This window comes from Calonectris borealis, chromosome 2 (genome assembly GCF_964195595.1).
Source record: "Calonectris borealis chromosome 2, bCalBor7.hap1.2, whole genome shotgun sequence".
In the NCBI taxonomy this organism is placed as follows: Eukaryota; Metazoa; Chordata; class Aves; order Procellariiformes; family Procellariidae; genus Calonectris; species Calonectris borealis.
In genome coordinates this window covers 92,545,813-92,570,814 of record NC_134313.1, presented here as the reverse complement: position 1 = coordinate 92,570,814, position 25,002 = coordinate 92,545,813, and positions in this window count along the sequence as shown.

Genomic DNA, 25,002 nt, shown 5'->3' with positions numbered 1-25,002 from the left:
TGGCAGAAAATGACCAGTCACATTCTGTACAATATGAACTCATTTTTGTATTACAGTTTCTCTTAGAGGGGAAAAAAAAGAAAATTAATTTCAGAACTGTATTCCCCCATTGCTATTATTGTTTATGAGGAGTGATACAGTAAAGACTGGGAAAGCATACTTAGCTGTTCTTTGGTTTTGGAATTTAGAGTGGAGTCTGGGAAGCTTTCCTCCTAGATGGGTGTGGGACGGAGCTGCTCTTTCTCTGGTACAGAGGAAGTTAATTGCAGGGACAAAGGTGTCCTGGTCTCAGGCTTGGCCATTTATCGTATGTTCTACTCCAAAGTGAAATCCAGTAATTTCATCCTCGCAGAGGAAGATGTGGAGGAATTAGTGTACCAGGGTTTTCTGATCAGGATGCTGTAGAAGTCCTGGTCAGAGGGAGGTAGAGCAATTGGAGGTAGGCAGGCATTTTGGCAGCGGGAGGTAAGTGGGAAGAGGCTACAAGCATGAAGAGAAAGATGTGAGGAATGAAGTCAGAACAGAAGACAGCTGATTTGGGGGGTCAGGGCATTTCAGATAACTGCTTTTTCTTGCCTACTGGGCTGAACCTAGTGCTGGCCATGCACCAAAGTGAAAGAGATGCCACGTCAGTTCGAGTGGTGTCTGTATAAAAGGAGGAGCCTTGTGAAGGTAGCCCGGCTGTGCAGCCATTGCTGTGGCAGTAATTGGGCGCACCAGGAGGTGCAGGCAGATTGAGCTGCCTGGGTCGAAGCCTTGAGCTGGAAGTGCAGGGAGGAGTGGGCAGAGATCTCCAAGCTGTGCGGTTGGAGCCGGCCCCGCTCCGGGTGCAGAGCAGCGCTGCCGACACAGCGGCAGCGAGCTGATGAAGCCCACTGTAAGGGTGCGCAAGCACTCCCAGTTCTGTCATGGGCTGTTTTGGCTGCTTGGTTTTACAGCCTGACAGCAGGTCTTTTAAAACAGTTTTTGTATGTGGGATATACATGTTTTCTCCATTTCTGTGTGCCTTTTCCCCAGAGAGTAGGCATCTGTGACTTTACAGCACTGTGCTGCTTGAGCCATGCCACTTCCATCTCCCTTCTTTAAACTGGGACGCTACAGCAACTGGTGTAACAGGGCTGATATGTTTCACCTGAGAGATTTCTGATGTACTGGGGAGGAGGAGGGAATCTCTGTGTGTCTTGATATGGAACCAATTTAAGCCCAAAGGAAAGATTTCCATTGATTATAACACAGTTTAAATGTGGTCTGTAATACCTACTAAACAACAAATCATGTTGTGATCTTTTAACTCATCACTGTTATATAAAATCAGGGGAATTATTCTTATTTATTATCCCTTCCACTTAAACCTGTTGAGGATAGCAACGTATTCAGTTTTAGTGATAAAGAAAATACTGCACTCAATGGCTTTGGAAAACCACTAGAAAAAAGGGTGTGTGTCCAGGATTGACTCAGTTTATATCCTGCTAAGTAGCTGTTGTGGAACAGGAGTGATTTACTGAAAAGTTGTGGAGAAAACCAGATGACAGTAGACTTGGTATTTCATAGTTAAATGATGGAGAAAAAGTTTTAAAAATAATACAGTGTGTCAGAGGCTTTTCATAGCTTGTAGGGTTTTCCCCACTAGAACTCAATTTTAATATGAATGCAATTACCTGGAGTAGGCCACTCTGGGGAGTAGAGGGGGAAACCCTTTACTATTTTCAAAATTGGAGATGGAAGGAAAGTAGCTGCACTTTAGCTAAGACTGAAGCTTGAGTTTTCTTCCAGCCCAGATTTTACCTTCTCCAGTACGACTACAACACACATGAGGCTAGTACTCCGCAGTCTCGTTCCTCATTGTCATCTTAACTGCCTAAAACTGCCTCTAACATTTGAATGAAGAAACACAGGAACAAATCATGTAACAGAGTTCCTTGTGTCTTTCTCAATATGATCTATTTTTAGTATACACTATGATTTGAAATACTATTAATCGTAGAAGTGTTTGTTGTGTTACAGTTAGTACATGGTACAGTTACAAAAATAAACTAATCTGTGTATTTTGGAACAGTAGAGTCATCCTACAACATGAAGGCCTTGGCCATGTGTCCTCAGCCTTGCAGGACAGCTTGGGAGTAGATGACTGCTTGATGAGTTTCTTTTTCAAACAGTATTGTTTAAAACCCACAGGCATCAGAAATACTGAGATTACTGCAGCTAACCTCCCTATACGGGTCTCATGCCACAGTAGCTAAGCACCTCATATTTTTTTTCCCCCAAAAAGATCTGTTTTGTCCTCACAGCTGTCTTGGAAGTTGCCTGCTCTCACTCACAGAAGTTGGGATACTGTGTGGAAGTTAGCCCAGAAAGTCCTGGGTAAGCGGACTACCCTTTATCTCCCTGTTGGCTAAATGTGTATCTTGGTTATTTGCCGCTCAGCCTCCTTCAATATAGAGTTTAAGCATGCTCCGGAGAGGTATCTGTCTTTGGGGGTGTGCTGGTTTTGGCTGGGATAGTTAATTTTCTTCATAGAGGCTAATATGGGGCTGTGTTTTGGATTTGTGCTGGAAACAGGGTTGATAACACAGGGATGTTTTTGTTATTGCTGAGCACAGAGTCGAGGCCTTTTCTGCTTCTCGCCCCACCCCACCAGCGAGTAGGCTGGGGGTGCACAAGAAGGTGGGAGGGGACACAGCTGGGACAGCGGACCCCAACTGACCACAGGGATATTCCATACCATATGACGTCATGCTCAGCATATAAAGCTGGGGGAAGAAGAAGGAAAGGGGGACGTTTGGAATGATGGCGTTTGTCTTCCCAAGTAACCATCACGCGTGATGGAGCCCTGCTTTCCTGGAGATGGCTGAACACCTGCCTGCCGATGGGAAGTGGTGAATGAATTCCTTGTTTTGCTTTGCTTGTGTGCGCGGCTTTTGCTTTGCCTGTTAAACTGTCTTTATCTCAACCCATGAGTTTTCTCACTTTTACTCTTCTGATTCTCTCCCCCATCCCAACAGGGGGGGAGTGAGCGAGCGGCTGGGTGGGGCTTGGTTGCTGGCTGGGGTTAAACCACAACAGGGGGGCAGCAGAAATATATTTTTCTGTGGAATGGTCCTTCTCACCAAATTGGTTTCCGAATTGAACGTGCAGAAGGTGCCTCCCAGTTTGGTAGCAGTCTGTATCTGCTCTGTACCAGCTATGTCAGTCCCTGCAAGTTGATGCAGTTAGTGGAGCAAGAAGCACTTTCCATGATGCAAAACCTCTCTCAGAGGTCAGAAAGACCTAGTTTTTTCTAGAAAGCTAGCACTCGTAGCTAATTTTTTGTAGGTTCGTTAAAGACAGTTTCACTGTTATACACATCCACACATTGTCTGTAAATTCTAAGTCTTCTTTTTGCACAGGCTTATATGATTGGGAAGGGGTCAGGTGGAACAGCACCTTTGCTTTTCTTTGAGTGGCTGCTTCCTAACTTCTCTGAGGATAAGGGCAAAAGCATTTGTGGTCACATGTTCTGACCAGATTTGGTAGATACTTCTTTTGGCCACTCAGTGGATTGCCAACAGGGGACATCACGGCTACTTCTGGAGAGTTTAAGCGCATGCTGGCTTCGAGTGTGTTGATAGGTAGTTCTGGTGTGCAAATCACCTGCCCTCAGGCAAATCCATTCTCCTCAGTAGGAACTATTTTATAGTTTTGAGTGATTACATTTCAAGGGTCCATGAAGGCAGCAACCCCACGCTGTTAGTCATGTGTGAACACTCCTTATGAATTACTTCTCAAAACAAAGTTTGAAAAGGGTACTTGGCAAAGTGGAGTCTTACAGTTGAAGCGGAGTTTGCACTGTGACCAAGGAGAGTCCCCTTCTCAGACTCCAGTCAGTGTGCAGATGCATCTCCAAAATGGCTTTGCTTACTCCTTGTTCAGAAATCCTGTGATATTCCTACTTCAGAAGCATACTGGCTCACCGAATGCCAGGCTTTTACTGCCTGAGGAGAGGGCAATATTTCCCCCTTACAATCCAATCTTGAAGGCTTCAAGGCAAAGCGTTTCCTTGACAAAAGCAAAATATTTCATTTTGCCTGACTAAGGGACCAGGACCTTAATATATGCAGTCTTTTAAGCTGGCTCAGGTTTTAATGCTCACGGAACTGAAGTGCCTTATGAATTACAGACTGACATCTCCTTTATCAAATGAAATTACTATGTTGGACTCATTCATGGAATGTTTCCCGGCACAAAACTCACTCTGCTTTATATTTCCATCAAGAGCTGATCCATAGTAGTCTGGTTTATACTCACTGGTAGCCATTTAACTCTTTTTATTATAAAAACTTTGCATGTGTGGTTCAGTAGAAACATTCTCTCCTGTGCTATAGTGATAGTTTTAAGATAAATAACGGTATTTTCAAAATTGTTTTAATTTTGTTTATAGCTTCATCTACCACTTTAGTAGTAATGCACAGTGCTTTAAGATACATGAAATCATCTTTAGGTTCCTGGAGGGATGAATTTAGAGAGTACTTTGAAAACTCATCTGACAGATTTACTAGTAGCAAGAAAGTAAAGCAGATAAAAACCATCATAAGAAAATCCACCCTTTTACTAAGGAGGTTCATCTTTCAAACCCTTTTGTGAAATTACTTTGCAGACCTTCAGTCCAAAATTCAGCTGATGTAAATTAACACCTTCCTATTGATACACAAGATGTGTGGTTTTTATACCAAGTCTATTCCCACATATCAATTGCACAGTCTTTCTTCAGAGCATGCATATGTAATTCCATTAATTTTGGAGGGAGACCCTTGCAGCCCCACATCAAAAATGACATCTCCAAATTTGGTTAAAAATACCACTCATCAGAAGCAATTGGGGTTTAATGTGTTACCTCTTTCCGGATCATCTAGGGTCACTGAACTCTGAGTCCTTTCCAATCACAAAATAAATATATGAGCTTGCAATACTCCTAAAATGATTCTTTCTTAGATACACGCAGATCTCACCTGACATTGACCTGACTCGGCACCGGAATGTCCATTAGATTTCACTGCATTTTAATGTCCAGGGTTTTATCTGTAACATAGCTAATCTCAGCACTGATTTGAAGAAGTAATTTCCCTGCTTTTTGTGTTTTGACAGTGACTAGAAGTGCAACCATCTTGGCACGGATGGTGAAAATTTGTCATTGTGATTCTTCTTTAAGGTCACTTCCTGCAACTCCCTTGGCTCGCCAGGAAAGACTCCCAAGGTTTCTGAAACAGTCGATAGCATAAGAGGTTTACTGCACAAGTACTGGTGAGGAAGAGCCCTGCTCGTTCTAAGCTGTGCTCCCGTCTTCCCTCAGCAGCTCATGTGTTTTTTTCCAGACTGATTACTTCAGGTCTACAATTTTCCACATTTGGGCTCAGACCATTTACCATTTCGAGAAGGGTTCCCTTCAGCTTGTTTGAACTGCAGGAACTCATGCCCAAACCAAGGAAATAACTCTGCTCTCAATACCTTTCCATACCTGCCCCTCAGATTTTTTTTTTGTTGCAGACAGAGATATAATTCAAGATTGTAGAAGCAATTTTGTTTTTTTTCATGGTTGGTGTGTTTTGTGACAGTAAGAGCCAGAAACAGAAGAAACTCATGGACTGAGCGCGGTCTCCTGCTATTCCAGCACCTGCAGGCAATAGTTGCAATCAGAAAATTTTCAATTTCCATAGTATTCCATTAAGAGATAAGTCCTGAAGAAAATTGGTTCAGCAGGTAGGCATTGAAAATGGAAAATTGTCTTAATCCAGCAGTTCCAGTTCAATTACAGTGTGAATTGCTGAGATACTTTCATACGGTTATGAAAAATCTCTCAAACAACAAAACAAAGCATAGGATTATTAATGAATGCCACATGGCTATATTTTGCCTTTGCTGGACTAGGCTGTAATCAGAAGTATTTTTAAAGCAAATAAAAATGTTGCTTCTGTAAACATAGGTGCTTAAATATTAATCAGAGCTCTACCACAATTCTGCTGAAATACTTAATGATTTTCTGGCTGTCACTCACTGTAATTCTGACAGGGGTAATGAAATGCTGGTGTCAGCCCTGCTTGTCAGTGGCCTGGGAGACTGCAGCAGGTGTCGTTCCCTTTTTGAAAACAATAATGCACCAGCGACCAATTTATTCCCATCTGGAAGTGTGGCGAGTCCTATGTAAATGCAAAGAGCAAAGTACAAAGAGCCAACATGAGCCATCCTTTGCAGGCGTGGTGTGTAACCCCCTCTCTCCCTCTACTCAAGGCAGCCACAGAAATACCGATGTGTGGTCTGAAGCTGCCTTCCAAGCCCACTGCTACAGGAAGGGTCCAGTCTGAGAATATTTAATGTCTGCACTCTGGGGTTTTCCCTTTAAGGTAAAAAGATGGGCCACAGGCTATTGGTATGGGGTCTGGATAGGAAGTGTGTATTTTCTGTAATTAAATGACATTTGAATATAACTACTTCTGCAGCCCATCTAGACTTACTGCAAAGCGTGTGAAGCTATTTTAGCCCTGAAACTTTATCTAAAGATCCCTTTATAGACTTGCCAGAGATGAGAAACAAGCATAAAAATCATATTTACCTCTAATTCTATTTGTATTATTAGGTCTTGACACAGAGAGAGGAGGCAAGAATGCCATTTAGGTGTACTGCCCTAGCCAAAGGAATACATGTGTGTATAAACAATAAAAATTCCTCAAATGACAAGCCTTTAACCTTCCGCTGGGTGGGTACCAACTTCCTGTGTGTTGTTTTTTCCACTGAAAAAGTCTTCTTTTGACCATGCCCTTTAATATTTTTGGTACATTTTAGACTCTGTTAGTGTAAAAAAAAAAAAGCATGTATAATTCACTTTTGTATGGATTAAAAATGAAAGTCAAAACCACCTATAAAAGGATAGATGGCTTTTTCTGTTTTTCAGGTCTTAATGATAAATTTTCTGGGAAAAGCAGTGCACTTTTTGGACCAAGATTTCCAGTATACTAAGATACAAAAATATCCAAAGGTTTTTCTATGCTGCCTCTAGTATTACTTGTGTCTTAGAGGGGCCCAAATACTTGTATGCATTTAACATATGAGCCTTTCTTTTCCTCAGCTACCTCCATTTTGAAAGCTTATTCCATTTATTATTATGAACTGGAAGGTCTATTTTAGAAGTAATGATGAAATATTGGCTGGAAGATTGGGCATGCCAGCTGTGGGGGCTTGTTCTCTCAGCAGAAGGAGCTAATTTATTAGGTGGCTTAAGCATAGCTGAGATGAAGCACCCGTGTTTGTCAGTTGTTTCAATACTGGCATAGCATTCAGAAACCGTAAGTGAAATGGGACCACCGGCTACGATGACACTAATTGGTAAATTTTACCTTCTCTTACCCACTGATCCTGGCTGGAGGTTGACCAAGCATGTTGCAAGTCCTCTGGGGCTTTCTTCCAGGAGAAATGCAAGCACGGGGAAGCTCCTCTGTGCCCAGCTCTCGCTCAGATATGAAGGCAAGGTGTTGCTGGAGCAAGGTCCCATGTGCCCCAGCTGAGATGTGTCCTCTGTGTGATGTGCAATGCAGATGCAGCGTGTTATCTCAGTATTACAGACAGGCAAGGGCAGTATCACAGAATCACAGCACGGCTGAGGTTGGAAGGGACCTCTGGAGGTCATCTTGGCCAACACCCCCTGCTCAAGCAGGGCCACCTACAGCCAGTTGTCCAGGACCATGTCCAGACGGTTTTTGAATATCTCCAGGGATGGAGACTCCACTACCTCTCTGGGCAACCTGTGCCAGCGCTCAGTCAGCCTCACAGTGAAAAAGCGTTTCCTGATGTTCAGAGGGATCCCCCTGTGTTTCAGTTTGTGCTCACTGCCTCTGGTCCTGCCACTGGGCACCACCGAGAAGAGCCTGGCTCCATCTTCTGTGCACCCTCCCTTCACATATTTATACACATTCATGAGATCCCACCAAGCCTTCCAGACTGAACAGCCCCAGCTCTCTGACTTTCCTTGTGGGAGAGGTGCTCCAATCCCTTCATCACCTCGGTGGCCCTTCACTGGACTGTCTCCGCTATGTCCATATTTCTCTTGGACTGGGGAGCCCAGAACTGGACACAGTAGGCCCTAACTTTGTGCTATCCCTGCTACAGCACCTTAGGCCGAAATTGCTCAGAGTGATTCAGCCGACCATCCCTCTGGGGCTTCTCGACCTCAGTGCTGGTGAGTCACCGGAGAGGAGCCCTGGTGCTGATTCTCTCCCATGGCTATGGGGAGATGAGGTTGGAGAGCAGTTTGTGGCGCTCATGCTGACGGCTGTGTGGGGCAGGATGGCCCTGTAAGAGCCCTCTGCTCATGTCCTGCTCCAGAGAAGATGAAGGCTGGGTCCCTGAGCAGTGCATGGTGCTTGGGCAATCCATGGCTGCTTGCCACCGGACAGCCTCGTGCAGTGCTGGGCTTGCTGCTGCCGTCCTTTCTGAGCAAGGGCATGCTCATCATGGGGAAGCAGCTGTGTTTACTCTTTCCCTTTTCCTTCCCTCCTTCCAACCTCTGAAAGTATCAACAGCAGTTTGACCCTCCATGCAGCCCCATTTCTCCATTCTCCCTCTCCTTCCGTCAAACCTCCTGAAATGTCTTTGCCCCTCCATTTTCCCAGAAAAGCAATTGCCACCCGCCCCTCACCCTGGCCTCTCCTTCCCTGTCTCCCTGGGACCCTAGGGGTTTTTTTTTTGCACATGGATTCTACATTTATATATATTTATGAAATAAAAAATAATGTTTGAAACAACAAATAAAGTTAACGCATACAAATGAAGTTAGTACATTGGGCTGCAGATGAAGCTGATCTGCATACTAAGGTACATTTGTGCATATTTTCTCTCTTTTAATATAGCTCTAAAATAAGCAGAAAAAAAATGTTGAAATTAGAATTAATATCATATTGTTATTCAGTAAACAAGAGCCTACATAATCTTAAGGATCAGAAATGGTATACAGCCATACTGGAAGGATAAAAGAAATATACATATCTAGGGAAAAAACTTTCAAAAATAAATAGAACAGCATATTTTATCTTAATGCACTAACACAGTATTATGTTGAGGAACAGAAATAACCTTGGATATATGCTCAAGTTTAACAATTAACAGCTGCCTTTGAAATTACAATTTGCTGATATTAAAATGTCTTTTATAAAATAAGTTTACTTTAAAAACTTATTAGTTATATATTCCTTTAAAGTGTATATAAAGTATATAGACTTTACTAGTTGTAGAAAATATTCTTTCCCCAGTCAATCTGAGAGAAAGTGTTTCAAATAAAAAGCTTTCTATTTTCAATTGAAACTCAGTATTGATTTTTTTTTTTCCATACTAGATTTCAGAAAACAAAGGAAAGAGATTTTTCTGAGTAACCCGATTCCTCTTCCCCCTCCCCGCCCCACTCTTCAGACCTCTTTCAGGTGAGAGTTGCTGCTGCTGAGACTTCCTCCATGGGTTGCACCAAGAAGCTGATGCTCAGGGTGAGTAAACAAGGGGCAGAGGTAAGGGAAGAGGTGGAGAGCCTTAGGAGATGGGGAGCAGAGCACATCTTGAGTTTCTGAAGTTGATTCGTAGGGATCATTACTCTGTTCCCTGTGGGATGCAGTGAATATGTATTTCCACGTGGAAAAAATGGGAGTAATAATGGTGTATTAGCCAAATCTGGAATAGGAGAGTCAGAGGCAGTGCTCAGACGTGTCTGGTCAAAACACAACTTTGTCTCTGGACCTCCTGGCTTCTTATGAATGGTATCTCCTGGCTTTTCAGAACCATGGGAGTGTTAAAACTTTCAGCTCTGCTCACCCACCGCAGGTGTCCACTGTTCACCATCCATCAGCATGGTCAGTGCTTCCTCTGAGCTTGATGAAAAGTACAGCCCTGGCTCCCCAGCCTTGAGCTCTCAGAAAGGGGAGAAATGCTCAGGGCTTTCTGACTGCGGGTGAAGTGGAGGCCTGAAGGGTCAGGCCTTGGGGCAGCGTGAGCAGACTCTTGCGATGGGGAGAAAGTCTCAAAATCCAGGTTTTCATCCTCAGAACTGAAGGCATCCTGGCCTTGCAGCATTGCTGGCAGGAGGAGGTAATAAGGATTAGCATGGCCTGGTGGTCACATGTCCTTCTCCAAGCAGGGAGTAGTGATGTGGAAAGTCCTGGGACATTTCTTAGCAGTATTATGAACTCCCGACAGCCTGGTGCTGAGGTGGAGCCTACTCAGAAAGCTCCTGTGCTGCAGAGCTGGTTGTGTCACGCAGAAGAAACCTGGAGTCATGGATGAGCAGCGGGAAGAGATGTAAAGAGGCAGGAAAAAAACCAAGGGTAGATCTTAAGGTAGGTGGTTACTTGGGATGGGACAGTTTCTACTCTGCCCCATGTGCTGAGTGGTCTTTTCTTCTGCAGAGACTCCCCCCTTCGTCTGGGGCATGAGTGGCAGAGCAACAGTGGGGAGGGAAAGGGACTTGCTCTTTTATGGGAGATTAGGGAAGGAAAACAACTACAAAAGTAACTGAAAATTGCAATGAGTGAGGAGATGGTTTGTGTCCAACTGTATGATCTGCTCTTCCAGGAACTGCTCCGCTGCCTTTCAGAAGAGAGGCAGAGTTCATGCTTTTAAAGAGGAGGAACAAGAGAATGACGCTGATATAGCTTCATTTCTCAGACAGTATCGTACTTTTGGATGCTGACAGGTTTTAATGTGAATTATTGTCATCCAAGTTCATTGCTTGGTTGAATTGTTTTGCCTGCCCCAAATGTCCCTCAAATGTACTTGTTCCACAAGGCTTGTCACCTAAGCACACTGCAATAACAGAAATCTCTTCGTTCGTAGTCAAGACTTGGCACTGCTGTTACTCATCAATTTGGTGGCTTCAGAACAGCTTCTAAGTACACGCAGGAAGGACTTTTCTCAAGGTGCACCTCAGCCAAGAAATATAACAATGAGAAAAGCTGTTACATCGGTTTCAGCCACTCACCTTTAGTGGGGATGCGGTTGCAATGCTCTTGCGTTATATTAGTCAATATTTATCTACAGAAAGAATCAAAACAAAACAGAGGAGCCTCACTTTTTGCCTAATCGTGTTATTTCATCAGTTGTTCTGCCTTTTGGCCATTTCTATTTATGTGTGGACTGACTGTGCATTATCGTAGATCTGTTTAGAATTCTACTAAGACATCTGTGTTATATTTTAAAAATAGTATTTCTTTTTAATGAGAGCTACATCCCGTGGTGCCGACAGGCCTGCGATTCTAAGTCTCAAGTGTTCTGCTTGATGGCAGTAGGAGGCAAATAAGAGCAGATCTTCCTGACTGGCCGTTTTCCTCTGGGTGAGTTTTTCTTTCTGTGTTTGTTTAGTATGTAATATTAAAGTGGTATTTAGCTTGTAATCTCTTATTAAATCAAATGAGACGGGAGTGCTGATTTTGTTTAAGTCTGTGGTGACGAGAGCTGCTTGCAGGAAGATATTTCTTTGCAAAATAATTAATTAAACAATGATTAATTATTTTTTTCAGGCAGCAGGAAAAGGAGCTCAATAGGATAAACACTCAGGGTATTTCTCGTTAATTTAGAAGTCACTTTTATGAGAACAGTAAAGAAATCACTTGTCAGAAGATAATCCAAAGTTAGCTAAGCCTTGATTCTGTAGTGATGGATTTGCTGTCTCCGGTGGTTTATATTATGGCTTTAGATTAGCAGCATTGTCCTTTAAAGTTTGGTCTTGGAGTTTGATTGCATAAGAATTAAACTTGCATTTAAAAATAAAAAGAAGGAGCTTTCTGCAGTCTAGAGGAGGACTTTAAAATGCCACCTAAGCCTACTGTGATTAGGATTAAGTTACTTTGCATAAAGTGGGGCGAAGGGACCTAAGGAGTATTTATGATGTAGATAACCCATTTGCCACTGCTGGTGGTGATCCATGGAGACACGCAGATGTGCAGCAGAACCAGCAGCTGAACACGTGCCATCTGTGTCCAAACCACGGCCTTTGTTGGCTGATGCTTCCACCGTCCCCATGGCCCAGCTGTGGCTTGTCTTTGTGCTGTTGGATGGTGGAAAACCACACACTCATAAATCATGGGTGGGCTCGTGTGTGAGCATGGGTCATATCATATTACATCGACCTTTAACCTAGTGGGAAGACATTACAACCTTTGTTCAGTATGACTGAGCAGAAATTATAGCATCCCCTCTGTCTGTTACTGTGTTTTGTTTGATGTCGCAATGTGAGAAGACTGTCGATACTGAGGGTGCAAACTTTGATATTAGTTTTGTTGCCAAAAAAGTGGATTTTTCCCAATGGAGAGCTAACATGGGATACTTATCGTGCTCTAAAGCCCTAGTTGAAAGAAGACATCTGTATTTCTTACCCTGTGGTAGCAAGATGATCTCAGCATTTTACCCCATACCTGTAGGTAAACTTCTAACTTGCCTAGAAGTGAAAACTACAGGAGTTTTGTCTTCATTAAAATTTTATTCAGGATAGCAAATGCCAGCTTTAAAAGTGTATCTTCTCTAGTATACCAGTCTCTGAGTACCACCTGAATACTCTGAGTATCCTTTTCCACTGTGGCGGCCATATCCTTCCCTGAGCAGTTTTGTGGCAAGTCATCACTCTTATGCCAATACCACCAGTGCTTATGTTAAGATCATACCACAGTGTGGGAAAGGGAGAAACTCATACCTCTGAGGAATCCAGGAGAGTTAATGTCTGTATAGGAAATTTTTAAAGACATTGCATCACTGCTAGTATACGAAAGTAGGGAAGGGGAGTAAGAAATGGGAGGGAATTCACAGCAGAAGCGGTGAATTGCAGTATTTGCTTAATGAGTCTAGAAAAAGAATTATGAGGAAGCATTGCCTGACAGGACGTATCTTCCCTCCCATGTGAGGAGGTTTTAAAAATAAACAAAGCTAAGGTGTGTCCATGAACTGTCATGCTATCATTACTTCAGTGGGGATGTAACAGTTGTTGGGAGAAGGGATGGAAAGTGGGGGTTTGCAAGCATCTAGGGGCCCATTGACACTAGGAGGTTTCTACCCAAATGCCCTGTTGCTCCCTGCTAATTGCATACACCTGACTTTACACTCAAAAATACTTTGACCTCTATGATGAGAAGTTTCAGTCACTCTCTGTCTTTCTAAGCAGAGCTTTTATTCAAACATACAAGTAAAAACTCACATTTTCTCCCACAAAGAGGTGGAGTTGTGCTCATCTACTACTCATGGTTTTCATCACAGGACTGTAAACAAAATAATGAAAAATATTTAGGCAGAGTTAAAAAAGGCTAAAAAGATAAACCAACAGATATTTTGAAAATGGATATTTGCCATCCAGAGGGACCTTGACAGGCTTGAGTGGTGGGCCTGTGAGAAGTTCAACAAGGCCAAGTGCAACATCCTGCATATGGGTCGGGGTAATCCCAAGCACAAATACAGGCTGGACGGAGAATGGATTGAAAGCAGCCCTAAGGAGAAGGATTTGGGGGTGTTGGTTGATGAGAAGCTCAACATGACCTGGCAATGTGTACTCGCAGCCCAGAAAGCCAACCGCATTCTGGGCTGCATCAAAAGAAGCGTGACCAGCATGTTGAGGGAGGGAGCCCCTCTACTCTGCTCTTGTGAGACCCCACCTGGAGTACTATGTTCAGCTCTGGGGCCCCCAACATAAGAAGGACATGGACCTGTTGGAGTGAGTCCAGAGGAGGGCCACGAAGATGACTGGAACGCTGGAGCGCCTCTCCTATGAAGAAAGGCTGAGAGAGTTGGGGTTGTTCAGTCTGGAGAAGAGAGGCTCCTCGGAGACTTCATAGCAGCCTTCCAGTACCTGAAGGGGGCCTACAAGAAAGATGGAGAGGGACTTTTTACAAGGGCATGTAGTGATAGGACAAGGGGTAATGGCTTTAAACTGAAAGAGGGTAGATTTAGATTAGTTATAAGGAAGAAATTCTTCACTATGAGGGTGGTGAGGCACGGGAACAAATTGCCCAGAGAAGTTGAGGATGCCCCATCCCTGGAAGTGTTCAAGACCAGGCTGGATGGGGCTTTGAGCAACCAGGTCTAGTGGAAAGTGTCCCTGACCATGGCAGGGGGGTTGGACTAGATGATCTTTAAGGTTCCTTTCAACCCAAACCATTCTATGATTCTATGATTTATAGTTATATTAATCTCTGGTCTAAGCAGATTGCATGGCATAGAAATCAGTGCAATTATACTCTCTTGTAACAGCAGTGAATATGACCCAAGAGCAACAAGAAAAGAAACAAAAACATTTCTGGTGTGTTTGAATCAGGTTTATTTTGGTGATGACTTCTTGCTTAGCTGTGCACATCAAAACAAAGCGATTGTTATGCTCTCGGTGAGAATTGTATTTATATGCCATGACACTACCAGTACTGAATCATGGTGTTCTTCCAACTCTCCCCAAAACAACGGTCTGCCTAAAAGTATTTAAGAAAATACAGCTATTATTGTTTTCTTACATGTTTTCATACACTGAATATGGGAAGTCCAAAAACACAGCCGGAGCCTTGCTGACACTTTTGTTTTCATACAAGTGTAATTTACTGTAATTTGTTTCGAAGGGAGGGTTGCTCTCCCATCAGGGAAAATCAGAGGCGTCTCAGGAATATCGGTAAAAAAAATAAGATTTCTATTCTTTGGTCAGCCGGTGGGTTGAGGGTGCTTTGGGCTTGCTTGGAAAGATATTCAAGGCCATGATCTGCTATCTGCTTCTCACAGTAAAACAGTTAGCAGCGTGCTGTGTTCCCTGCAGGGCTTTTGCTGAGTTCTGCCTCTACCACAGCCGTCTCTGGATGCTTTCATCACAGCTTTCGTGTGACCTTACAGCTTTCCTGACTCATCAGAACTTGTTTCATGTCAGGAGACCACTTTCTTTGGCATCTTGCCTGCATCCAAATAACTCCTCTCAAGGCCTTGTCAGAGTACTTTAGGGATATGACATTTTTGTTCGTGACCTCTCTTTGGATATGTATGTATCTCTGTGTTTAACCAACTAAAGGCTGTTCATACTCTTTAAATCTAGACAAGTGCCTATTTCTTACCAGGTGGGCCTTTGAAGACTTTTCTTTCTGCTGGGCAGCTATTTCTGCCTAACGTCCCCAGCCCCACCGAAGGAACTGATCTCCCATTGCAGTGACTACAACTGCAGTGGGATATATAATTTTGTAGTGAAGGAGAGGAAAGCCTGTTTCCTCCCTTCTTGTTGTAACTATCTAGTAGGAAGCTACCCAGCAGCCTCTCAAGAGTGATAGATACTTGCTGAGCAGAAACTTGCTTCTGTTTACAACGTTCTGCTAATGGTCATAATGCTAAGGTATGAACCTTTTATGCTGAAGTGAAACCAAGAAATGAAGAAGGGGGAGGGGGAAGTCTGCCCCAATTCCCATACTTTCTGGGAAGTACTAATCTTGGTTTCTCCAGTGAGTTACATCCCAGCATCTTTCATAAGCCAGAGCAATGCCTTTGGAGGGGCAAGCCCAAAGACAAGTTAACTGGTCAAAAGAGGTGGAGAGTGTCTGCCTTGATTCTCTCTCACTTCATGTGCTATGAACCCAAACTTACAGCTACAGATCTGCTAAGCATCACTGCCCCAGTGGAGGGTGCTGTTGTCTATGTATTGTCCTTTCTCCTTCAGACAAGGGCCAGATGAAGTGCCCATCATTGCTGCATTGCTTAATGTAGAGAGTAAGTATAAGCAGGCCTTAATTTCATTATTACTAGTTTTGCTGATCCAACAAATACTGATTCCTGGATCTTCTTCACAATCCAGTCCAGGACCTCACCCTGACTGTGATATGACCCCATCTCCTTGAAGAATTGTGAGTCTTCCCCTGAATTGTGCCCTGTCCTGCTGCCTGTGTCAGTTTCCACTGGGGCCCACAAGCCACAAGGGTCCTGTGTCCCTCTTCTGTTACTTCAAAGGTACTGGTGCCTTTTAACCACCCCCTAGCAAAGTAGTTGAGTGGTGGTCTCCCTTTCTCTTCCTGGACTTCATTGCTTACAAAACAGAATTACACTGCTGTGGATCACAAGCACTACTCTGGATCTGGTTTCTATCGTCATGGTGCAGGTACTACACAGAAGAGCCTGATTTTTTCATTGTAAAATTTTGTCATAGCCTTCTGTTTCCCATCAGTTTTAATGGCTGAGGGTGCAGTCTGGAGCACTGGTGGTGGTGTGCTGACTGACAGCCTGCACTGATGTTCACCCATTCTCAGCAGGACTGAGTTGTAATAGGTGGCTGCTCACTAACATCTTGTATAAAATTTCCTACGTGTCTCTGCCACTGACCATCACTGTATGGGGGCAGAGCTTTGTAACTGATTAATGGGCCAGAGCAGATTGTTTTGGAGGAAACCCGAGCAGATGTGCAGCGGTGAGTGAGGGTGAAATAACACTATGGATTATGACCCAGCGGCTCAGTGTATAAATTGCTGGTCAAGCGTTGCTTGCAAGTCTGCTTTGTGGGAAATCACTCATGAGACCCCAGGTACTCCGGTTGGTCATACCAAGACAAGGGCGCCACGGCAACATCCGAGTGGTATACCTGTACGGACAGTGTCAGCTCCAGCTAATGAGACACTAATGCTTGTTAATATATGATCTATATCCCAAAGAGCCAGAGAAAGCTACAACAACTTTTGTGGCTAGTTCTGCAAAGCCAGGTAATATAGACAGCTGTTGTTCTGGGTTTGAGATGCAATATACAACAGATAAGCATCACAACATGTATAACCCACAGGTTTCACCTTTAAACAGTAATAGTGACTGGAGAAGTGTAACAAATCACCCTCTAAGTGTGAAAGCTAGAAGTCACCTTTCCCATTTGTTCAGCATTCGTTGATGAAAAGAGATTGACTTTGCCCTAGCAAACTCAGCAGTTCAGTCTTGCTTTGCTCTGGGTAAAACAATCTTGTTTCATTGAACATTGTAAGTAGAGGCACACATTTCCATCTCTTGTGGAATCTCTCTGCCCCCCACTTGTACACAGTGGCAAGCTAATTATCTTGGGGGCATTTAAAAAGCAACAGCACAAATCTAGGCTTTTATCTTTCTGTGTGAAGAGGAGAGCAACTTTTTCTAAGGTTACTGTTCCCGGCCCCGCTGAGTTGCAGAGAATGGGCCCATGTTGTTGTACATCTTTCCTGTAGATGTTGATTTATTGTTGACACTTATCTGTATAGCCCTCTGCTCTCTCTGATAAGTTTTAATTGAAGAGAGAAACTGCTGAGGTGTACGTCTGAGTTCCTGAATCCATTCACAATGGCATGAGAAGGATTTAACAGGAAAACATAGAGCCTGTCAGCAAGGTGTTTTGCTCAACTGTTTCTGACAAAAAATAGAAATTACAGGAGAATATCCGCTGGCATAAGGGTCAGCCCAGTCCCATGAGCCTGTCTCTGGATCTTGACCTTCCTAGCGGCATTCTTGTACCTTCTGGCCACTCCATTAGCTTTTCTGAACAGGACACAAGCAGAAGGGAGAGCAGAGCTGGATTTAACCCCTTGTTCACGGCCAAGCACATGCTGGATCACAAACCATCATTGCTGTGTCAGGCATGGTTTTTGGTTTACAGCCCTGTGTCACAGTGCTCAAATTCCATCCCAGTCCCTATGGCTTAAACAACGTAGGGTCATAGGAGACTCCCCCCTGCCCCAGATCACCAAGTCCTACTTTTGGGGTGCAAACACATCATACAGTCTCTTTGACAGACTAATCAATCTCCATTTAAAAGTAGTTAGATCTTCCTGCTCTCTTTCTTCTGTCTCCCATTAGAAGGCTGGTTGCGAATCAAATTGCATTGCCGGGCCTAATTTGCAGGCTAAGTTTATTCATTACCTGTCTTTACCCTCTGGCTCTTTGGCTTGAATAGTTCTTTTCCCTATCTCGTGTTCACAATGTTTCATGTGTTCGTAAGAGACAGCTCTGACACCTGCCAACCTTTTTTTCCCTTTCTTCTTTTCTAGGCAAAACAAGGCAATCTTGGTGTCCTCTTGTAACGTAGGGCTTCCACTTCCTCTGATAATTTTGGTAGCTGATATCTGAGCATCTTTCTTGTACATGTCTGATGCTTAATTTCTTAACCTGTGCTATAGTTTCCTCAGAATTCCCCAGTTTCAGATCCTCTTCCTGATCACTTTAATCCAGTGGCATTCAGAGACTGCTTAAGAACGGTTTAAGGCTGTGCAGAAAGCTGGCTGTGTGTTGAGTACCACAGGTTAATCCCTGTGAATTCAAAAAGTCATTCTATCTTTTCATGGTGAGATCAATGAATGTCTTTTAGAAATTATCACTCCTGAAGAACAGCATCATTATTGGTACTGATGGCTAACCATGAAAATAGGTAATACAACAGACCAACACAAATAGCTTGATTTCTTTCAACCAAAAAGCTATTAAAAAGCTGTTAAAGATTTTTTTAAATGTGTCAAGCACGGAGACACTGTTTATAAAGAACTTCCATTATTTATGTGGGTTATCAGGTGCAGTTTGTAGGCTGATATCTGAAAATGTGCATGTGGAAATGCACATCTGAAAATAATTTGAAAACATTAGGCCTCGTATGATAGTCAGTAAAATAACCTCTAGGCTCTCCCCACATGTATACCACCAGTCTGTACACATGGTGATGCTGCCCATATGCAACTGAGACCACTGGTAGTGTCTCTTCAAGATTAGATTAAAATCTCAATGGCAGGGACTTTCTTCTTTATTTGTGTGTAAAGCATTGTGTGTCTTTTTGACACCTGGTAAATAATATAACAGGGCTCTGCTCATTTTCTTCCTCATATATAAGCAGTTTCTGACACAGCAATAGACAAGGATAAACTCAATAATATATGAAGATTAGGGTTGGATGTTGGGGTTGACTGATGTAGACCTTTTATTTTGTGCAAGCTCTAGCTGAGAGTTGCAGGTGAAGCAGCTATGTAGACTCTGAAAATGTTTACCTGTTTATATTTGCTCTTCCCAACCACTAGAAATCATTTAAAATGAGCTGGGAGATGGAATTAACATGAAAAATAACCATAGAATGAACACAGCTACTTGAGAAAATACAGATGACTCTCATTCAGGATGGAGGAAAAGATACTGAATGATAATTGGAGTGTCATCTTTGAAGGTCAGTTGTTTTCTCATTGCCGGGCCAGCTGTCCAAGCAGTCTTCCTACAGTCACCTCTTGGCTGGGGACATAAATCTATCTGTGTAGCTCATGCTGTTATTCGTTTTTTTCTCATTGACAAGAATGGGGTAGCCTACCAGCCTTTATTGTTCTTGTCAGCCCAGCAATACTGACTATGGCATTATAGATACCCTCAGGAAACAGAATTTCAGGGCCCCTGCGATATGTTTTCTGCTGTAGTGGTTTTCACCCTTGGGTTAGTTATGATGTATGATGCTGATGTATTGGGCATAACTGTTACCTCAGCATGTTGCTAGCTATGCTCTGTGGAATTTAAGATCCTCTCTCATCTGCACTGTCAGACCAAGTCTTCTCTTCTAACATCTTGCATTTAGATTTTTTATCACCATGAGCCAATGGTGGAAGAAACTGATTGCAGAGGTACGAGGGTGCTTCTCTACCTCTTTGTACTGGTGATCCTCCACCAGTGCTGTGAGGTGAGTTGCTGTACTCCAACCTGTTTAACTATAGAGCACCTGACTATAGGGGAAGGGTTGACTTTTGACTGGTTTCCTTTTGTGTCATTTACATTGGCTTTTAACCTGTTTTACTCCTCCTGGCATACTGCAGCGGCAGTAAAGCCACGATGAAAAAAACATTTAAAAAGCCCAGTCTGTCAGGCAGGGTATAGTGCTGTCACAGTTGCTGTCCCAGTTTCATGAAGCTTATTGTCACCTGGGTAAAACGCAAAGTCTCTTTTTTCAGAAGGAGCATTCCTCCTCAGACAGTGCTGTGGGGAGGGCAGAGGAGACAGCCACTGTTTTGCTGGAATGTCAGGAGTGGCTGTGCTGGATCAGAAGAAAAGTCCATGTGGGTCAGTGTCCCCAACTCTGGCAGTGGCCAGCAGCAGACTCTCAGGAAAAGATTGTAAGGAGCAGGGCAAGCCCAGAGGGATACCTCCGTGAGAAATCTTCCCTGTGCCAGCCGTAGGAAATTCTCGCATCAGAGCTTATATTGGCCTCTTTTATGTTTTATAAGTGATTGAGATAGCCCAATTTTAAACACAGCAAGAGCTGTCACAGATTCCGCTACCAAATTATAGAGGAGGTTTAAACCAGAGCCTCCTGCTTTCTCTGTGTCCTGTCCCTTCTGCTTCTGCTCTGCAGCAGTTACGTGCACTGTCTGTAGGGGTTCCCCCAGTCTCAAGATCTGACTTCTGTCTGGCAGGCAAAAGTACCGAGTGTGCCTGACATGCAAGCTGTGCTGATACATGTGCAACACTAACCACATGTTAGATGCTTTCCTTAAGGGATTGTGGGAAGAGGAATTCACTGGGGAGAATGAAAGCCCCCAGCAAATATTAGTGGAAATCTTTTTCTGCTGCTTTGAGGTTCCCTTAGATGCCTCTTCACTTTATGATTTCAGTTGCTGTGTCCCTTGTAGTGCTGGATGCTGATGGTGCCGGTGCAAGGGAGACAAAAGATGGAAGAAGTAACCAGAGATTGCTTGACCCCATGTCAGCCATTTATTTTCACCAGTATGGGGATTTTCCCCTCAGTAAAAGGAGATGCTTTTAAAAGGGTCATCTGGTCTGAGGGTATCCTCTGTGACTAAAGCAGTCCAGCTATTGACTACTGAGGTTCTGCTGCCTTTCCATAACCCCCAGCTGCTAATTTGTAAATACCATCAGCATTTGCCTTAAGCCACGCTCTTCATATGATGGATGTAAATCAGAACAGCACCTGCACTGTGGCATTTAATCAGCAGCAGCCATTTAGCACAGCAACTTAATTGTTACATAAGTGAGTCAGGTCATCACAGACTAGCACCTAATAGCTGACTGCTTGCTACATAAAGCTATGTGCTCTGGCTGGGATTTTTATATCCAACTGTTGATAAAATGAAATCAGAGAGAGTGATCCTGGCTAACGCTGTGCTGCATTTCCTCTTTTTCTTCACTGTATTCAGTATACCCCTTCCCACCCACTGCTTTTTCCCATCAGGGTCTGTCACATGATAAATCTACTCAAAGTCTTGCATTAATCATGCCCTTGTGAATTATCCAGCAACATCTTTCCTCTGTCAGTCAGCCTCCAATTTGAAATGATAAAGCCTGCTTGCTTGTGACTACTGCATTATCACTGGTTGCCTTCTTACTGGCTTTAGTAGCAGAATAAATGGATTTATACTGGTTCATTTGTAAACCCACGGCACATGTATCTGCCTCTCTCCAATTCTTGAAAGTTGAAGCAAGGTTTTCCAAGAGCTAATTTAGAAAAGCCTGCTTTTGGCTGTAGCTTTGTAGCAGTGTCCTGCCCTCAGAATCGCTCAGGATCCATATGAAGTTCACCCTTACAGTATTGTGCCAGTACTGTAATATTCTCATTAAAGAATCCCAGATTTGTTTTTTTTAAGAAACTGTTCTGAATTGATTGAATTAAATCGGAGAAATACCACACCAGCTGTGTTGCATGTGCAGAGATTTCAGTTGTTAGCTCAATTAGTTTGTCTCTATAAAGAACAAGTGGAATGCCTAGCCTTTAAGTAAAGAAGGAATATAATAAGGTAAAGAGAAAAAGAAAACAGGTAGGTGATAGATCATTTTAATGAAATCAGTGTTTTGTATGTGGATTAAGGAGAAAACTTAGGCTTTCAGAAACCCTGATGCATGGCACCAGATTAAAAAAATCACACTTCTGTCTGCATGACTGTGCCTATTAATGTTACAGATTATCCAAGAGATTGCAATTCTTTTATTACATTCCTTTTGTGTATTTCAAAACACTTTTGCATGGAATAATTTCACTCTTTCCCTGATGTACTGTCAAATGGTTCCCTTGTTGCTTATGTGGATTTTTCCCACAACAAGGAAGGAGGAAAAATAATTTTAAAGGCAAGTGTAATTACAAAACCAATAAGTGTTGCCAGGGGAATCTGGGATGGGGACACTGCTATTATCATCTCTTTGATAGACTGAAGACAGTCTCTTTACTGCCCCTTTATAAATTGCTCTTCTTTCCTCTCCCTCTCCTTTACCTATATTTTCCTGTATGTGAGACTGATCCATACTCTGTGGAATTGAAGATTCCCGTTTCCTTCAAAGGAAGTGCTAGTCACAGGCCTGCTTCTGAACACTGTTAACTTGAGGGAGTGGAGGAATACCTAGATCCTCTTTTGGGGAGTTGTACTGAAATACTGGGTACTGTAAATTTTTTTGAAGGCAATGATCTTGGACACAGAAAAGCCTTTTAGATACCTAGTGGTTTATATTTATAAGGGGCAAAACTGAAAACCTCCTAAGAGTCAGCCAGCAGTGCAGCTGGGGGAAAAAAATCAAAGTTTTGTTTGTTGGCTTAGGGCTCAATCTTTTAGCGGTGGACTACAAACTGCTAATAGCTTTCGCTCCTGTTGAGATCAGCTGGAGAGGAGTACCGTGTGGAAGTCCACAGTACCTGGTAGCACTGACCTTCACTATGAAAACACAGATGTAAGAAATGAGCAGTGATACTGGATGAGGGCTTACTTTCTCCTAGTCCTGCCTATTTGTCAAAGCTGGAAATGGAACGTGTAGTAATACCGACTCAAGACTGATCTTGTTTTCCCATTGATGTTGGAGCTAGAAGAGAACATGTATTCCCCACACACTACCACTGTCTTAAAGGCAGGCTACTGTTTTCTCTTAACTAGTTAATTCCCTTCAAAGTTTCAACACAGCAGATCAGGCTGTTTTTCTGACACTACATTTCCTTGAATTTGAAACTAGGAAATATGCCTCTTCTTTCTAAACGGACAGCTTCTGTTGCTGCTGTTAATCTCCTGTTACTCTGGAATTGCTTTATGGAGAGCATTTCACTGGGTAGCAGTAGCCCTCTTGCCCACACGAGCAGCCCTCTTACCCATGCTGGACACACGTCACTACCTCTTCCAGGATGTTTATGAGCTGCTGAAGTTAATTCCCGCCTCCCCCCCACCGCCAAGTTCTGGTCCTTGCCTTAGGTTGTGCTTTTGTTAACTCTGAGGGTAGTAGCTTCACGTGTTGTAGGGCTGCTCATTTTCTTGAATTTTGCATGTTTCGCTGAGTGCCAAGGCCCTGAGGGTGCTAGCGGGCCTTGCTGTGCCTGATCCCCGTTCACCTCACAGGGCCTGACCCCACACCCGCAGGCCCACCTCCTGTCCCAGCTCCACCCGTTCTCCTCCCCAGGGAGGTGCCTGACGCCCGGGGCTCGGGCTGCCCTGGTGCCCCCCTGCTCCTGGCTGGGGTGGTGGGAGAGTCTCTGGCTGCCAGGCCCTGCCATCGCCCACTCGAGGGAGCCCCCAATGCTCCCGGCGCCCAGCCCCAGGGAGCTGCCGGCCCCCGCTGTGCCCTGACATTGAGCTTTGCGTAGCCTTTGTTCTCCAGTATTATTTTGAGTAGTATCTTGTTATTTCTGTCATGTTCACATGTGAAGTGTGAAGCCATTGTCCACGTTTCCTAAGCTCAACTTTGCTTTGGGTTGAGTTCCTGTGTTTTCACAACTCCTCCAGAAATTTGTTTCCCTACGCTTGGTCCCAAGGCACAAGCACAACCCGAAAAGTGCTCCTGTTCTTTGCATTAAAATGTGAATAAAGCTTTCGGTTTCCCTGCCTCTTGTTTGAAAGCATCTCTGCCAGGTTTTTATCTGGTGTGCAGGCCTCCTCCAGCTCCTATAATTGCATTTCGTAACCTCCCGTACCTGAAATAACTAAAAGCTTTTTAAAATGTCAAATGATCAGAGTCAAAGCCTGTCAGGAATGGAGCTTGTCAGAGACAAAACTATCTTCTGATTGCTCTCTGCCTGGCTGGCACCCATTTCTTGCTGATACATAACAAAGCTCGGTTTAAATCCTTGGCTGTAGCCTCCTATCTTTCTTTCCATTTCCCAGGAGTTTCGGCTCTGGCTGGGGCTGAATTGTTCCATTCCCTTTAAGTGTTTTCTGAGTTTGCTTTACCCACAGGACCATGCGTTATTCGGGAATGGCTCACAGCCAAGGAGGCCAACAACAGCCTGGGCCATCCAGGGTGTGAACCCGTCATCCCAGCCTCGCGCGTGGCCGAACACCTCCTTCCCCTGGCTGCCTCTTCCCACAGCACATACAGTTCCTCACAATCCCGTTGCTTCTGCTTAACGAGGACAGGTGGTTGTCAGGAAAGCCAGAGGATCTGCTAAGTGCAGGCTGACCTTTAACTCTGTTATTTACCCTTGTATGGAGGTTAATTCTGTACCATTCCCACAGCTCATTTCTCTTTCTGTTGCTTGAAAGCAAACAGTCCTCTTACAGTTCTTAGTCCCAGGGCCTCAGTTCTCTAATGTCAGTTTTATATGTGTGCAGTTTCTTCGCTGGTTTTACGTGTGAGTTACCCAGGTAAGAGGAGGATCTGAACCAAGAGCTCCTTCCCACAAGTTTCTCTGTGCCCCCGGGGGAGTAATATCTGGGTCACTCTCAGCACAAAGCCCTTCCTTATGCCTCTGGTAAAAGGAACAGGCAGATTGAGCTCTACAAGATCAAACGAAAGATAACAACCGCTATCAATCACTTTCCTTTTCCTAGAAACAGCAGTTCATCTAACCCGTCTAGGGCTTTCTAAAGACAGAAAAGTTGTGAGAAACAGACCCAGCTTCTGCCCAAATCTCAAGACAAAATATGAACATTGTTGATAAATGTTTCAAAACTTGGTGTCTCACTCAGGACTGCTCTACTGGTTGTTCCTGTGTAATGCGGTAGTTTTTATATATCTTTGCAATATTCTGACTGGCAGTTTTTGCTTTAAGAAATTTACTGCCCTTTGCAAGCCAAGACTTTCAGAGGGCCCGTGTCCTGCTAGTTTAAG